General features: G+C 35.7%; 1 long non-coding RNA gene across 1 annotated transcript; it reads left to right on the top strand.

The window, feature by feature from the left end:
- The first annotated feature begins 3,593 nt into the window (after window positions 1–3,593).
- LOC107763926 (uncharacterized) lies at window positions 3,594–4,740 on the top strand. Its single transcript, XR_001643134.2, has 2 exons — window positions 3,594–3,788; window positions 4,179–4,740. It is a non-coding gene; the product is annotated as an uncharacterized LOC107763926 (long non-coding RNA).
- The last annotated feature ends 14,006 nt before the right edge of the window (window positions 4,741–18,746 follow it).

Here is an 18,746-nt window from a genome sequence, read left to right as displayed (position 1 = left end):
CGAGAGAATAAGAGTAGAAGAGTTCAATTAGCATTGTGAGAACAAAATCGCACGACATAGAAGAATAGAAGTGAAATTTGTTCCCAAACTTCATAGCCTCTAAGAGATAAGCACAGACGTCTCTGTGCCGATCCCCTAAACTCTACTAAGCCTGCTCGTGAATTGTGAGACCTAGGCAACCTAGTACTCTGATACTAACATGTCACGACCCGGAATTCCCACCGTCGGGATCGTGATGGCGCCTAACATTCCACTTGCTAGGCAAGCCGGCGTTAGAGAATTATTAAGCCAATTCTTATTTAATTCAGTAAATAACAACAAATAAGCTAAAATGAAATACAGCGAGTGCGAAATAATATAAAAACTTTATTTACTACCACCAGTATCTAGAGTCACAACTAACGAGCTACTATGATTTACTACAAACAGAATCTGAAAACGAAAAATACATTGTTTTGGAGTAAGGAAATAGTAAATGATAAAATTAGGAAGAGACTCCAGGGTCTGCGAACGCCAGCAGATCTACCTTGGGTCTCCTGACAGCAAATCCAAGCTGCTAAGCCTCACGATCAACTAGGACCAGTACCAAATTCTGCACAAGAAGTGCATAGTACAATAACAGTACAATCGACCCCATGTACTGGTAAGTGTCGAGCCTAACCTCGATGAAGTAGTGACGAAGCTATGACAAGACACCCACATAATAAACATATGCAGATAACAGTATATGTACAAGAAAATAACAGTAACAGCTAAACATGTACTATTGGAAGGGGAAACATGCTGAGGGAAATATGAGATAGAGAACTGCAGCAGAATGGTAACTTGAATAGTCAATGTACTATGAATCAATAAGAACCAGTAAACACAGTAAAGGAAAATTGCATGGCATCACCCTTCATGATTTTACTCTCAATCTCACCATAAGATCAATAGAAATGACACGACATCACCCTTCATGCATTAACTCTCATAACATGACACGTCATCACCGTTCGTGCGTTAACACTCACAATGTGGCACGACATCACCCTTCGTGCATTAACACTCACAATATGGTACGACATCACCCTTCGTGCATTAACACTCACAATATGGCACGGCATCACCCTTCGTGCATTAACACTCTCCCTTACCATAATGCAATGAACAATTAATAACACGAAGATAGAATAACAAGTACAAGCCTTACTTCAACATTTGGTTCCACAATATCGACCTCAACCGGAATCAATACTCAATTATCACCAGAAGGTCCATAAATATGATAAGAACGATCAATTTAACAATACTAGTATAAACATGGATAACATGAACAAAGGAAGCTATAATTGCAAGAAACCAAGCCCTACTCGCATGCTTTAACTCGACTACAACGCATAAGTACTTGTCACCTCACATATATATTGTTCCCCAACATTTAAACATGTAGCAAATAGACAAATAAGTCATATTCCCTCAAGTCAAGGTTAGACATAACACTTACCTCGCTCCAAAGGCCACCCAATGCTCAATTACCGTTTTCCCTCTAGAATCCACATCCAAACCACTCGTATTTATCCACAAACGACTCAATAATATCAAATATTGCTAAAGAAATCAATTACAATGCATAAATTTAGATTTCCCAAACTTTTCCCCAAAAAGTCAAAATCGACCTAGGCCCGCTTGGTCAAAACCCGAGGTTCGGAATAAAATTCATTCACCCATTCACTCCCCGAGCCCGATTATATAATTTATTTCGAAATCCGACCTCAATTCGAGGTCTAAATTCCAATTATGCAAAAATCCCTAATTCTACCCAAACCCCCAATTTTCACCATGAAAATCCTAGATTTTAGGTTGAAAACTCATGAAATGTAATGGGTAATTGAAAGAAAGTAGGTTAGAATCACTTACCAACAAATTGGGGAAGAAAATCTTTTAGGAAAATCGCCTCTAGGTCTTCTAGTTATTGAAATTTATGAAAGAATGGAAAAATCCCGTAATTGGGACTGATTTAAATAACTGGGCGACAGTGTTCATCGCGTTCGCAAAAAGCTGCATCTTAATTAGTTACACAATCGTGGGAGACTCAATGCGTTCGTGAAGGTATAGCCCGCCTCACCTTCGCGTTTGCGAGACAGGGCTCGCGTTCGCATAGAGTCACCCCCGATTTCCCTTCCCAGCCTACCTATTGCTACGCGTTCGCATAGAGCAATTACCCCCCCCCCAAATGCTCCACGTTTGCGATAGTAGTCTCGCGTTCGCGTAGGAGAAAAAGCCACCCAACCCAGTTCACACATCGCGTTCGCGAGAGTGCCTTCGCGAACGTGAAGAAGGAAACTAAAAGACACCTGAAATTGCAGAAAACCAGAATTTCTAAGTTTCTAAAACACCCGTAGCCTATCTGAAACTCACTCGAGCCCTCGGAGCTCCAAACCAAATATGCACACTAGTCCCAAAACATCATACGAACTCGCTCGCGCAACCAAAACACCAAAATAATGCCTAGAACTACGAATCGGACACCAAATCAAATGGAATTTTCAAGAAAACTTTTAAACTTCTATTTTCACAACCGAACGTCCGAATCACGTCAAATCAACTCTGTTTCTCACCAAATTCGACAGACAAGTCATAAATATTATAGTAGACCTGTACCAGGTGCCAACACTAAAATACGGACCGGTATCAACAAGATCAAATATCAGTAAATTCTTAAAATAATCAAACTTTCAAACTTTTAATTTTTCATCAAAATTCCATACCTCGAGTTAGGGACCTCGAAATTCGATACCGGGCATATGCTCAGGTCCCAAATTATGATACGGACCTACCGGGACCGTCAAAATACGGATCCGGGTCCGTTTACTCAAAATGTTGACCAAAGTCAACTCAAATGGTTTTCAAAGCAAAATTTCATATTTTTCACAGTCTTTAACATAAAAGCTTTCCGGAAACACGCCTGGACTGCGCACGCAACTCGAAGAGGGTAAAAATAAGATTTTTAAGGCTTCGGATCACAGAATTAGGTTTTAAAACATAAGATGACCTATCGGGCCATCACACAAGGTCATGTTCTCGGTAAGTTGAAGATGTGTCATGTCCTGCCTAGTCACCTATCCACAAATACTTCTTCGACCTGCCTCTATCTCTTTAGACCCACCATCGGCAGCCTCTCACACCTCCTTACTAGTGCATCTTTGCACCTCCTCTTTACATGCCCAACCCCACTTCCCGCATCTTATCCACCACGGAAATCACTCCCACCTTATTTCGAATATCCTTATTCCTGATCAAATCTCTCCTAGTATGTGTACACGTCCATCTCAGCATCCTCATCTCCACTATTTTCATCTTCTAAACTTTATATAATTTATTTTTATTTTATTTACATAGTATAAATTGCGTACAAAAGAAATTCAATTCTAACCCATCGATACATTAGCTATGCACTGCCCAAACCACTTTCAAAATACTTCCAAAGTTAATAACTTCTTGACAGTTCAACATCATTAAGTCATTCCCCACTTCCATCTTCCTTCTAAACCACCTTTTTAATGAGAAATTGATTCCAATATACATAATACCCTCTCTGTATAGAGATCAAAAGCACAAGCACAGTTGCTTTCTCACTCCATTTTTTCCCACAAAATTCTTCCCTAAATCTTTGTTAGCAAACATTACAAAGGGCATTCTTGTTTGTACAAAGGAAAGAAAAGATGTCTGCTACTGTTAGTAGTGGGGTTCTGTTCCTCCTTATATTCTTTATGTTAATTACAAGTTATGGAGCCTCCAATTCCCATGTGAGTTCTTTCACTATTCTCTGTCAATTCTTGTGCAAACTTTGTAGTTATTATTTTTGCTTTCCAATAATACTTATACGAAGGGAGCCTTGGCGTAATTGGTAAAGTTGTTGTCATGTGACTAAGAGGTCACGTGTTTGAGCTGTGAAAACAGGCTCTTACAAAAATGCATGATAAGGCTGCGTGCAATAGACCCTTATGCAGAACCTTTCCGGACCTCACGCATAGCGGGAACTTAATGCAGCGAGCTGTCCTTTTTTAATATTATTTCTACAACTACTCAAGTACTACGATATTGCTTTTGGTTCGAACTATGTATAAATTCGCAAGCAAAAGTTTCAAATGTATGTATATAATATGATCACGCACATTTTGAACCGTTAATTGTAGGTATATGGGGCAGAGCCGGAGATGGTACCAGTAATTGAGGAGAAGATGATGGTGATGTTAAATGAGACAAGAAGGAAGCTTGGGAGCTTCAAGATTTGTGCAATCTGCACTTGTTGTGGTGGGGCTAAGGGCTATTGTGTGCCTTCTCCTTGTTGCTATGCTATCAACTGCAATATACCACATAGGCCTTTTGGTTTCTGTTCTTTCACTCCCAGAACTTGTAATTGCTTTGGATGTCATCTCTAAATCCAGCTTCAAATTACTAAATTATTCTGTTTTGGCATTTATTCTGTTTGATTATATTACTAGATATTTTGGCATTTATTCTGTTTGATTGTCTAAAAGAAGAGGTTATGTGTAGGTTTCATTTTTTGAATTGTAATTTAAGGGAGAGCTACTTCCAGGTAAGTTTTTTTTCTGCTTGGTGGGATTTGTCCCTTATAATTAGTGTTACAACTATAATTGTTTTTTTGTTATCACTAGGCTAGACTACTAGTTTTACCTAGAGTAAAGTCAAGACATTCTATTATATATATATAGTTGTGTGTGAGGGTTTTATTGATGCTGATTGTTTCTGTCATTTTTAATAAACATTTGCTTAATGAGTATGTCTATGAGGTTCTAAGTTTTAGGCAGCTCTACCAGCTTTTTCGTTGACTGAAGTCTCTTCTCTTTAGGCTCCGAATTCTTTTTTGGAGAGATAGTCTAATTTACTAGTGGCAACGAAGTTCTTTTTAATTAGTAAGGGGGAAGGAAGATCTCCACTCATTTCATTCATTCAGTACCAGTGGTGAGGCGCTGACGTGAACGGCCGCTTTCTTGAAACTAATTCATAGACACTTTCCATTAGTTCGAGTAGCGTGCGGGCCAATCGTCATGTCGTTAAATCATGTACATGTATTCGATTTTCCTGATACATTGCTATTTCTTAATCCTTGCCGCCAGGGATAATGAGTCAGTTGGTTGTAGAGTATAGCCTCTTTCTCGGGTTATTTGGCAAGATTTCAATCCAAATGTGTCTTTACAATGTAGGTGGTTGCTTATTATTGATGTCAAAGGGGTCTTCTTGTTCAGAGGTGGATTAAGAATTATACTTGATTTGTTCAAACTTTAATGTTCTTTAACACCAAAAATATTATACTTTTACAATTGTAAATTCAAAATTTAACATTTTTTGAAATTTGAAGCGGAGTCTTGGAGCAACGGTAAAGTTGTCCTCGTGATCTATAGGTCAAGGGTTCGAGCCATAAAAGCAACCACTAATGCTTACATTAGGGTAAACTGTCTACATCACAACCTCTTAAGGTACGACCTTTGTTCAGACCCTGCGTGAACCCGAAATACTTTGTGCAACGGGCTAATCTTTTTTGTAAATTCAATAGCTTTTCACACACACACATATTCGATCATCCAGTTGAACCAATTGAAATAGGCTATATCCGCAATAAGTTCTTTGTGATATTAATTCCTTCATTATCAAATGACCCAATTCCCACAAGTACCAGCTGTATATAGATAATAGATAAGAGAAAGAAGGAGAGAGCTTTCAATTACATGAAGCAATAAAGGAATTAGATGGGGGCTTTTATTATTGGTAGTAAAGAGAATGAATGTGTTATTATCATTTGTAGCAAATTCCAACAATGATGGGTGGGTGGAAGTTGGGGCAAGGCAGTTAACACAGCTACCATTTGCTATTACAATAATGCTCTAGAGTTTAATGATATAGTACCACATCTTACTAAAGTTTCCTTTTGCTTCAATATTGTTTATGTCCACCACTTATTTCATCTTCTTAGTGTTGTCCCAAGTGCACAAAAGACTTTAAATTTCTTCTTGTTAGATTAAATAGCGGGGCGAGAACAACGAGTTATGTACCGTTATAATGTAATAGATATTTGTTGAATTCACCACCGAAAAGGTTGCCCCAAAACGAATTTTGTTTCACTAGGAAATAAAGTAATAATCCATGAACTAAATGCCTGTTGTATGTGTGTGTTTTTGGGAAAGACGGAGAAGGAGAATTTTCTTCTTTTATTGTATCTTTTAACGTAAGTTGTGATAACTTCAAGAGAAGTTACAGTTATTCAATTGTTTTATTTTATTATCCTTTTATTTCCACATGAGCGACCCGACCAACCCATCTGCACTGGGTACCTAGTTAGTTATAAGTCGTGAGTACAAGCTTATCTTTCAAGCCTTCATCCATGAAGAAACGAAACTAGTAGAAAAGGTTATAGAAAATGGTATGTTGGACTTAAACTATGATAGATATATAAAAGATTGGTCCGCCTCATTAATGCTGGCAAAATGGATAAAATATCCATGTATCTGCCGAATTCATCTATTTAGAAATGGGCTGGATAACAAATATATTTTATTTGAATAAATCAAAATCCATGTAACCATGGGTCAAAATGGATAAATCAAAATTCCCCACATTGTTGGATTTTGGATCTACTAGTCTTTGGGTACGCGCGTTGCGCGTGTACACCGTCCCAATGAATAAAACTTTTTAAGAAAATTACATAAATATTCTATTAAAATACTTTTGCTTGTTTGTTTTCTTATGAAAAAAGTTTTTACCAATTTTTCCATTATGTTTTATTTATATTTTACCTTCACAAAATACATGTATATATAGTTTTCTATCCATCATAACCTAGGTTTTGTTTTTACTTTTTTCCCACGTATAAATGGCAAGTGTTTCATATCACTTAGATATTTGCATTAGTTTGTACACAAAAAGTTATATCACTAAAAATATTTTGTTCTAAAACACTCTGAAAGAAACAGAAAATTACAATTGAAACCGTCAATCGTTAGCATTTCAAACAAAATTATGAAAGAACAAAAAATGTATTTCATAAAAAGAAAATTATTTTTTATATTAGACTGAAGTTCCGAAAATATATTTCCATTCCAAATGAGTATCACATAAGCATTTCAAGTATTAGTAAAGTAAACATTATTATTGAAATTCGGATATCATTAAATCAAGCATTTCTTAAATTTTAAGTATTTGATTGGGATTAAAATTTTACACAGCTCCTGTCACGACCCAATTTCACCTATAGGTCGTGATGGCGCCCAATATTACAGCTAGGCAAGCCAACTTAATAACTTAAGCATATATTGAGAAAATTTAAAACCAAAAAAAATAATAAAACCCAAATTCTATCAATGTGTGTGCCAAGACCTGGTGTCACAAGTGTATGAGTATCTAGTAGATTATACAAAACCTCAAATATTGTCTGAAATAAATAGATAAAATAAAAAATACAAGGAGAGACACTAGTAGCTGCAGAACGGCTCAGAAAGGCAGCTCACCAATATGCCCCTGGATAGTGTGGGTGTAAGACGATAGATCCCCCACTAGTACTTGCCTCGGGTCCTGCACAAAAAGTACAGCAAGTGTAGTATGAGTACGTAAACATCGTGTACCCAGTAAGTATCAAGCCTAATCTCGAAGTGGTAGAGACGGGATGACCGACTTTGACACTCACTATGGGTCAATAATAATAATTGAAATACAACTAGAATATTTAAATCAGCATGATTTACAAATTTTATAATAATTTATTTAATTTATAATAATCAAATTCCTTCAAATGCAACAATTCTCAATATATTAATTAAATATTAATCTCATTTACAGGAATAACAATTAATTCCTTAACAAACAGGAATAATAATTTATTAAATTTCAAGGATTCTCCAATTTATCAATTAGCTTCGCAAACTGAAATAACTATTAAAGTATCGTGTAATTATTATTAATAAGCAGAATTTCTGCCGAGGACGTACGGCCCGATCCAGGGTGTCGTGTACACTGCCGAGGGACGTGTGGCACGATCCACAGATGCATCTATCCTACCGAGGCATTCGGCCCGCTTCACAAGAAAGGAGGACATTTTCTTATGTACCTCCGAAATGAGAGTATATTTGTTATAAGATAAATTCAGGAGGAAGAACAATTTCTCTTAACAATTAATTAATTTAAAAAGAAAAATCAAGGAAGAACAATTTCTCTTAACAATTAATTAATTTAAACAGAAATGAAGTATATGAGATTTCCATCCTTTAATATTTTTATCTAACAATTCACAATATATTTTTATATATCAAATAATATTAATTAAACAAAGAATACAATTTACACAAGTAATTCATGCTTTGAGTCCTAAACTACCCGGACTTTAGCATTAATAGTAGTTACGCACGAACTCTCGTCACCTCGTGTGTACGTAGCCCCCACAATTAGCAATAATTATTACTTTAATTACCTATGAGGTAATTTCCCTCTCACAAGATTAGATAAGAGACTTACCTCGTCTTGCTCCAATTTAATCCACTAGAAGGCCTTTTCCACGATTATCCAACTCTGTCTGGCTCGAATCTAGCCAAAACTAATTCGATACAATCACTAAAAATTATAGGAATCAATTCTATAAGAAAAAACTACATTTTCAATAAAAGTTCCGAAATTAATTAAAAATTTGTTCGTGGGACCCACGTCTCAGAATCCAGTAAAAGTTACGAAATATGAACACCCGCTCAACCACGAGTCTACCTATACTAAAATCACTAAATTTCGATAACAATTCGGCCCTCAAATCTATCCAAGAGGGTTTTTAAATTTTTCCAACTCAATTCACCAATTAAATGATAAAAATAGTTATGGATTCGGGTAATTTAACCAATATTGAGTTAAGAACACTTACCCCGTTATTTTCTCTGAAAATCTCCCAAAAATCGCCTGAATCCGAGCTCTAAATCTCCGAACTTAAACTCTCTGCCCAGTGATTTCTTCTATGCGATCGCGAACTTCCTCACGCGATTGCATAGCACAAATTTTTCTGCCCAAATATTAACCCTACGCGATCGCATCAAGTCCCACGCGATCGCGATGCACAAGGTTCCGACTCTACGCAATCGCATCCCTCTTCAAGCGATCGCATAGCACAACGCGTGGCCCAGCTTTCTCTCAAATTTCCCCTACACGATCGCAAACAATGACACGCGATCGCGATACACACACTGGCCAATCCTACGTGATCGCAGTGAACAAATTCCCAGGTGCCCAAATTAACCCTACGCGATCGCAACCCCATTCACGCGATCGCGTAGAACAAATCCACCTATGCCTAACTTACTCTACGCGATCGCAGACCAACTTACGCGATCGCATATAAGGATACCAGAAGAAAATACCAGCAGTTATGAGCAGTGTTCCAAAGTCCAAAAGTGATCCGTTAGTCGTCTGAAACTCACCCGAACCCCTCGGGACCTCGATCAATTATACCAACAAGTCCTAAAATATCATACGAACTTAGTCGAACCCTCAAATCATACCTAACAATGCTAAAACCACGAATCATGCCCCAATTCAAGATTAATGACACTTAAGATTTCCAACTCCTATATTATATACCGAAACCTATCAATTCAAATCCGATTGACCTCAAATTTTGCACACAAGTCATAAATGACATAACGGAGCTATAAAAATTTTCAGAACTGGATTCCGACTCCGATATCAAAAAGTCAACTCCCCGGTCAAACCTCCAAACTTAAATTCCTATTTTAGCCATTTCAAGCCTAATTTAACTACGGACTTCCAAATAAAATTTCGAACACGCTACTAAGTTCAAAATCACCATATGGAGCTGTTGAAATTGTCAAAATTCTATTCCGGGGTCGTTTTCTCAAAATGTCGACCGAAGTCAAAATTAGCACTTTAAGACCAACTTAAGGAACCAAGTGTTCCGGTTTCAACCCAAATACTTTCAAATCCCGAACCAATCATTCCCGCAAGTCATAAATCATTAAAAGCACATATTAAAAGTTTTATTTTAGAGAAGGAGGTTCTAAAAGTTAAAATGATCGGTTGGGTCATTACAGCTCTCGGGAGAGTACCATATATATTATGTATCATGATGTATATGCATACAATAAGAAATGGAAGAGACTCAATAGCATAAACAATGAAACAAATAAAAATATTAGAGGAACGTATATACCTCATAAGAATTCACAAAATATTTGTCAAAATACCTAGCTTCTTCATTTGTTGGCTATGCTCAAATTCTCATAAATCAAAATTGTCTTGTTCTTCCCATCTCAATTTACCGCGAGAGTTATTTAAAAGGGTAATATATGTGAAACGTAATATCTCCTTCCAGATCATCAATTTTTGTTATTGTGGAAGGAACACGATTTATAAGGAGTTGGAAGAATATATTGTGAATAATATCGTGGTGAGCAAGAGAATTCCAATTGAAGAGTGTCTTTTTCGCATTAGAATCTAGAATTCTATTATTAGTTGACTTCCTTTTTATATACGTCTAAATTTTAGGAATATATACATTTCTTACCTTTTCTGTATATACCTAGGATTCTAAGAATTTTTCTTCTTAATGTGGATACAATTTAATTGTTTCTAAATTTCAAAGCTAATAAATCTACATTTATAAAAAAGTTAGATATCAAAGTACTAAATATTAGAAAAGTTAACATGAAAAGTTGTTACATGGTTAAAATATGAAAAATATTTATATAAGGTCAAATAACAATCAATTTTAAAATTCTAATTATTAAGATTTTTATGTATTTTAAATGAGGAAAGATTTAATAATAAAAGTTTAATAGATTTCAAAGTTATAAATATTAGAAAAATAATTCAATTACTATGTCCAATGTGAAATCTGATTTTAAGGGGAAAAAAGACGAAAGACGGTTCGGCAATGTCACGACCCAATTTCACCTATAGGTCATGATGGCACCCAACACTATAACTAGGCAAGCCAACTAATAAATTAAATATATATCGATAAAATTTAAATCCAAGAAAAATAATAAGATACCAAATTCTACCAATGTGTGTGTCAAGACCTGGTATCACAAGTGTATGAGCATCTAGTAGATTATACAAAAATTCAAATACTGTCTGAAATGAAAATAGACAGAATTAAAATACAAGAAAAGGCACTGGTAGCTGCAGGACGGCTCAGAAAGGCAGCTCACCACTACGCCCTTGGATAACGAGGATGTGCTATGATCGGTCCTCCACTAGTACCTGTCTCATATCCTGCACAAAAAATACAGCAAGCGTAGCATGAGTACGTAAACGACGTGTACCTAGTAAGTATCAAGCCTAATCTCGAAGTGGTAGAGACGAGATGGCCGACTTTGACACTCACTAAGGGTCAACAATAATAAATGGAATAAATTATAATTATTCAAGTCAGCATGATTCACAGAGTTAACAATAATTTTATTCATTTAGCAGAAATAATAAAAATCCTTCAAATGCAATAATTTCCAATCTATTAATTAAATCCTTCAATTTCAATAAAAATTCTAATTTATCAAATAGCTATACAAGCTGAAATTCAATTGTCCAAAAATCATGTAATTATTATTATTATCAAGCACGATTTCTGCCGAGGACGTATGGCCCGATCCAGAGTGTCGTGTACACTGTCGAGGGACGTGCGGCACGATCCATAGATGCATCTATCCTGCCGAGGCGTTCGGCCCGCTCCACAAGAAAGGAGGACATTTTCTTATGTACCTCCGGAATGAGAGTATATTTATTATAAGATAAATTCAGGAGGAAGAACAATTTCTCTTAACAATTAATTAATTTAAACAGAAAATCAAGTATATGAGATTTTCATCCTTTAATATTTTTATCTAACAATTCACAATATATGTATATATCAAATAATATTAATTAAATAAAGAATATAATTTACATAAGTAATTCATGCTTTGAGTTCTAAACTATATATATATGAAATAATATTAATTAAACAAAGAATATAATTTACACAAGTAATTCATGTTTTGAGTCCTAAACTACCCAGACTTTAGCATTAATAGTAGCTACGCACGGATTCTCGTCACCTCGTGCGTACGTAGCCCCCACAATTAGCAATAATTATTTAATTTTAATCACCTATGAGGTAATTTCCCCCTCACAAGATTAGACAAGAGACTTACCTCGTCTTTCTCTAATTTAATCCACTAGTAGGCCTTTTCTTCGATTATCCAACTTCGATTGGCTCAAATCTAACCAAAAATAATTCGATACAATCACTAAAATTTATAGGAATCAATTCTATAAGAAAATACTACATTTTCAATAAAATTCTGAAATTAATTAAAAGTTCATCTGTGGGGCCCACATCTCGGAATCCAGCAAAAGTTACGAAATCCAATAACCCATTCAATTACGAGTCCAACCATACCAGTTTCACTCAAATCCGACTCCGAATCGATACCGAAATCTCAAAAATTCATTTCTATGAGATTTCAAAAAATTTCCCAAATTTAAATCTCAAAACACTAATTAAATGGTGAAACCAATGATATATTTGTGTATATAGACTAAATCTGAGTTAGAATCACTTAACCCCAATGTCTTTCCTTTAAAATCTATCCAAAATCGCCTCTGCTCAAGCTCCAATTTGTTAAAAATGGCGAATGGGACGAATGCCTTCTTTTTATAAAACTGCCCAGGAAGCCTTCAGAATTGGGCCTCGAACTGGGCCTTGATTGTGGCTTCGATCATGGCCCTCAAGCCTAGGCCTCAATCGTGGCTTTGATCACAGGCTCGAGCCTAGATCTCGATCATGACCTCGGTTATGGCATCGAGCCTGGTCCTTCGATCATAGCCTCAATCATGGCATCGAGCCTGAGTCTTCGATTGTGATCCTCGATCTTGGGTCTCGATCCTGGCCCTCGAGCCTTGCCTTCGATCATGGTCCTCGAGCTGGAGCTTCGATCATGGCCCTCGAGCTAGACCTTCGATCATGGCTTCGATACACAAGCTTGAGTCTGAGCCTCGTCAACCCTGGGCTCGATACCTGGGCTCGATATCTGGGCTCGATACCTGGGTTCGATATCTGGGCTCGATACCTGGGCTCAATCACAGCCCAGAATGTCCAACAGAAAAGGGAAAAATTGCAGCAACTTTTTCAAGTCCAACTTTTGATCCGTTAACCATCTCAAACTCACCTGAGACCCTCGGGACCTCAACTAAATATACCAACAAGTCCTAAAATATCATACAAACTTATTTGAAACCTCAAATCACATAAAATGATGCTAAAATCACGAATCATGCTCCAATTCAAGCTTAATGAAACTTAGAATTTTCAACTTCTACATTCGATGTCGAAACCTATCAAATCAAGTCCGATTGATCTCAAATTTTGCACACAAGTAATAAATGACATAACGGAGCTATAAAAATTTTCAGAACTAGATTCCGACTCCAGTATAAAAAGTCAACTCCCCGGTCAAACTTCCAAACTTAAATTTTTGTTTTAGCCATTTCAAACCTAATTTCACTACGGACTTCCAAATAAAATTCCGATTATGCTCCTAAGTCCAAAATTATTATACGGAGCTATTGGAATCATTAAAATTCTATTTTAGGGTCGTTTGCACATAAATCGACATCCGGTCACTATTTGAACTTAAACTTTTAATTTTTCATCAAAATTCTATATCTTGGGCTAGGGACCTCGGAATTTGATTCCGGGCATACGCCCAAGTCTTAAATTACGATACGGACCTACTGAAACTGTCAAAACATGGATCCGAGTCCGTTTGCTCAAAATGTTGACCAAAGTCAACTCAATTGAGTTTTAAAGCTGTAATTCACATTTTAATCTATTTTTCACATAAAAACTTTCTGAAAAATTTTACGGACTGCGCACGCAAGTCGAAGAATGATAAAATAGTACTTTTCGAGGTCTTAGAATACAGAATTAATTATTAAATTTAAATATGATATTTTGGGTCATCACTGGCAACTATCGAGTCATGTAATACATGTTTCTGATGATATATAGTAAAATTTAATAGAACACAGTAGGTGATGTGCAGATTCAATTAATTCGAATCAGTAGAGAGTACCTAATATGATTGGAGGACATAAAAAGATTTTTATTTCAATAACTCCACTGTTAATGGTGGTAAAGCATAGTAGTATAGGTTACTATCTTGTATTTGCACATTTTTTATGTGTATCGTCTGTATTTTAGAAGGGAAAATATTTCATATAAACATTATCTGTATTTTATGTAGAGGTAAAATATAATTAGTTGATGATAGAATGTAACTCGTAAATACTTTCTAAAATAGTTCTAATAACAAAAGGAAAAAGCAATTTTTCTATATCGTTCACCTTTTTTATACTAATTGTACTTGAATTGGGTTGATCGAATTTATTTTATCTTACATAATATATATGAACAACTTGAGTAGGCATAACTATTAGTAATTTTACTTATAAAATATAGGCAAAAATAATCTTAAATTAATAAGAGCTTTAATTGATATGAGTTAAAATGCCTAACCTTTCTGAATAATCAATTTTGAATTGACAATTTATATGAAAAATTGTCTATCAAGAATAGATGAAGGTCTATTGGCGTATTACACAACTCCAAGAACAGACTAAAGATTAGAAACTTTAAACTTAAATTACAAGTAAGTTTACCTTCGCACACCTTGGCAGGCTCAAGAGTTTATGAAATGAATGTGCCACTTTAACGACCCGACTTAATATTTTAAGAATTTATGCCCCGTTCAGTGATTTAAGATCTCGAGTAGTTTCGCAATATGTATTATGACACGCGAGTGTGGTCGAGTTTGATTTTTGAAAGATTCGGAATTTAATTAAAAGAACAATTCTTATTTAGAAATTTAAATGGAAAGAGTTGACCGTAGAGTTGACTTTTGAGCAAACGACCCCGGAATGGTATTTTGATGATGTCAATAGTTTCGTATGATGCTTTTATACTTAGGCGTATGTTCGGATTTGGATTTGGAAGTCTGTAGGACAATTCGGCACATTTTGGCGAAAGTTGGAAAATATAAGATTTTGAAAAAGTTCGACCGAAGGGTGAATTTTTGATAACGAAGTTGGATTTCGATTCCGGAAATGGAAATAGATCCCTTACGTCAATTATGACTTGTGTGCAAATTTTGAAGTCATTTCAGAGTGATTTGATACGTTTCGACGCAAAATATGAAAGTTGAAAGATTTGAAAACTTATAATTCGATTCGATGCGCGATTCGTAATTTCGGCATTTTTTGACGTGGTTTGAAGCCTCGACTAAGTTCGTGTTGTATTTTGGGACATGTTTGGTATAATTGGTTGAGGTCCCGGGGGCATCGGGCGAGTTTCAGATGGTTAAACGGACAAAATATTTGGACTTGAAGAACTGTTGGAAAACTGCCACGGGTGTCATCGCATCTGTGATGAAATGGAGCGCAGATGCGCAATCGCAGATGCGAAAGGAGCAGGCCTGGGCAGTGGTCGCAGGTGTGGAAATTATCCCGCACCTGCAAGACCGCAGAAGCGGAACTCCTCCGCAGGTGCAAGAGGACAGTGGTCAGTGGGCATCGCAGAAGCGAGAAATTTTTCGCAAAAGCGAGCTCGCATGTGCGACTAAAATGTCCGCAGGTGCAGAATCTGGGCAGAACATTTAGGACCAAAAATGGTCATTTCGCCATTTTTTGTTTTGGATTTTTGGAGCTCGGATTTGGGCGATTTTGGAGGAACTTTTCACAAGCTTGGTTGGGGTAAGTGTTCTATATCCTAAAGTGTTTATATTTCATGAATCCATGATTATATTCATCATTTAATTCGGATTTGAATGGAAGAAATCAAGATTTTTGTAAAATCTTCCAAAAACAAAAATTTAAGATTTGGAGGTCAAGTTGTTATTGGACTTCGATAAAATTGGTATGGTTGAACTCGTATCGAAATGGGTATTCGGATTTCGTGAATATTATGTCGGGTTCTGAGAAGCGTGTCTCGTGTTGACTTTTGTTGACTTTTTCGAATAATTTTTTAAGTCGACGTATTATTATCCGGAATTATTTTCGATAAATTTTAACGAAGTTATACAATTAATTTGGATAGATTTGAGCTGTCCGGAGGCCAATTCAAGAAAGAAGGCTATTTTGGAATATCGGCCTAACTTCAAAAAGGTAAGTGTCTTGCTTAACCTCGAGTGGAGGAATTTTCCCTTAGGCATTGAGTCTTATGTGCAAATGGTGTAATTAAAAACCATGTACGCGAGGTGACGAGTACGTACTTAGTTTATATGTGCAAATTTCATTGATTAAAAATCCTTAGATACCCCTATGTATTAAATTGGAAATTATTGTCACTTATTAAATCCTCTATTTGTCATGCCTAGATCCTTGTTTGTTGAAATTATTTACATGATGATTTGGTGTGATTGCCACCTTGATTTTTATGTGAAATATTATTTTGTTGAGTTGTTCACTTCCGGATAATTGTTTTAAGATTTTTGTACACATTATGGTCGAGCCATGAGCTCCTTATTGTGGAAAATAAGGTATTATTGATTTTTGTGGCAAGTTGTGATAATTTGTAATATTTGAGCACTTGATGTGCAATTTGTGATAAGTTGTAATAATTGAGCAGTTGATGTGCAATTTGTGATAAGTTGTAATAATTGAGCAGTTGATGTGCAATATGTGATAAGTTGTAATAATTGAGCATTTGATGTGCAATCTGTGATATGTTGTAATATCTGAGCACTTGAGGTGCAGTTTATGAGATGTGATTTTGGCACGTTATATTGTGGGAGTTATGTTCGGTTGTTTGCACGAGGTTTCTGTCGTGCTATTATTACTATTGATTTATGCACATGCGGCATGACAAATATATATATATATATATATATATATATATATATATATATATATATATATATATATATATATATATGTGTGTGTGTGTGTGTGTGTGTGTGTGTGTGTGGTTTGCGCATGTGGCGAGACAAGGTGGAAATATTATTATGCACGTGTGGCGAGACAAGGCGGGAATTTAATTTACTATTGCACACGTGGCGAGACAAGGTGGGCTATGTCGGGGATTGAATTGTGATGACTTGTGATGGCCTGGGGGCATTGTTGTTGTTGCATATTTACTTCTGGGACTACGAGACGGTATCTCGGGAGTGCCTTTGTTGACATTCTCTGTGGTTGCACTTGTCTTCAGTTATTTTTGTATTTTCGTGATAGGTAAATTGTTGTGTTCTTCTGTGATGTAATATTTAATTCTACTATGTGTTTGTATCTCTTGTTATAACGTGTTGGCTTTGGCTCTTGTACGAGACTTTGAGGATTTGTGATTCTAGTCTTTATTAGTTTCAAGGTTAAGTTGTTTTGAATAAAAAGAATTGTTGTGTGCTTTAGTTCTTATAAGTTTTACATCCAAATCAGCAACTATTAGGTGCTTCATTTTAATTGAAATGTTATTTTCTTCACCCAAATGATTTTTAAAATAAATTCATTTCTTTGTTGATTTTCTCACTTGATTTAAAAATTTTAAACTTACTTTATCGAAAATAAATTGATCGTGTGGATCTTATATGCATTGATAATAATATTCGGCACGTGAATTGTCCGTGCAGTTGTGATATGAAATGAGGGCATGAGGTGCCGGATAAATATGATGATTTAATTATAGGCACGAAGTACCGTGGAAATATGAAAGTGAGATAAGACCCGTATTTATAAAAAATATGAAAATGGGTTGAGACCTGTAGTTGTATGATTATGAAATGAAGTGTCACATGGTGACTTTTTAATTGAAAGAATTATAATATTTATTTAGAAGGATTTTTATTCAAAAAGATTTATTTAAAAGAATTACATTCGAAAGGTATTTATTTGAATAAATTATATTTGACAGAGATTTATTTAAAGGAAGAATATTTGAAAGATATTTATTTGAAGGAATTATATTTGAAAGAAATTTATTCGGAAGAAATATATGTGAAAGATATTTATTTGAAATACTTGATTTAATTGGGTGTACTTATATTCATAAATTGTTGAGCGTTATTAATAGTGTTCTTGTTGCCCTTATTGTTATTTGTTTCCTATTATTTTGTATATCTTATTGCACAGGCTATTAGACTAGTGAGTGTCTTGACTGTACCTCGTCTCTTCTCCACTGAGGTTAGTCTTGATACTTACTGGGCACCGCTGTGGTGTGCTCATTCTACACTTCTGCACATTTTTGTGCAGATCCAGGTATTGGAGATATCAGACTCTGACAGAATTAGAGTGGTATCGTAAGGATTCAAGGTAGAGTTGCTTGGTTATAATGACCCCACCAGTCATTTTGACTTTTAGAAACCCGTTCCCTAAATAAAACTCCCCGAACATCCTTTTATTAATTTATGACTTGCGGGGATGGTTGGTTCGGGATTTGAAAGTGTTTGGGTTGAAACCGGAACACTTGGTTCCTTAAGTTGGCCTTAAAGTGCTAAATTTGACTTCGGTCAACATTTTGAGAAAACTGCCCCGAAATAGAATTTTGACGATTCCAACAGCTCCGCATGGTGATTTTGGACTTAGAAGCGTGTTCGAAATTTTATTTGAAAGTCCGTAGTTAAATTAGGCTTGAAATGGCTAAAATATAAATTTAAGTTTGAAAGTTTGACCGGGGAGTTGACTTTTTGATATCGGAGTCAGAATCCAGTTCTGAAAATTTTCATAGC

This window comes from Nicotiana tabacum, chromosome 4 (assembly GCF_000715075.1).
Source record: "Nicotiana tabacum cultivar K326 chromosome 4, ASM71507v2, whole genome shotgun sequence".
Lineage (NCBI taxonomy): Eukaryota > Viridiplantae > Streptophyta > Magnoliopsida > Solanales > Solanaceae > Nicotiana > Nicotiana tabacum.
The sequence above is the reverse complement of the archived record's forward strand: the minus strand, read 5'-3'. Positions and strand labels throughout refer to the sequence as shown.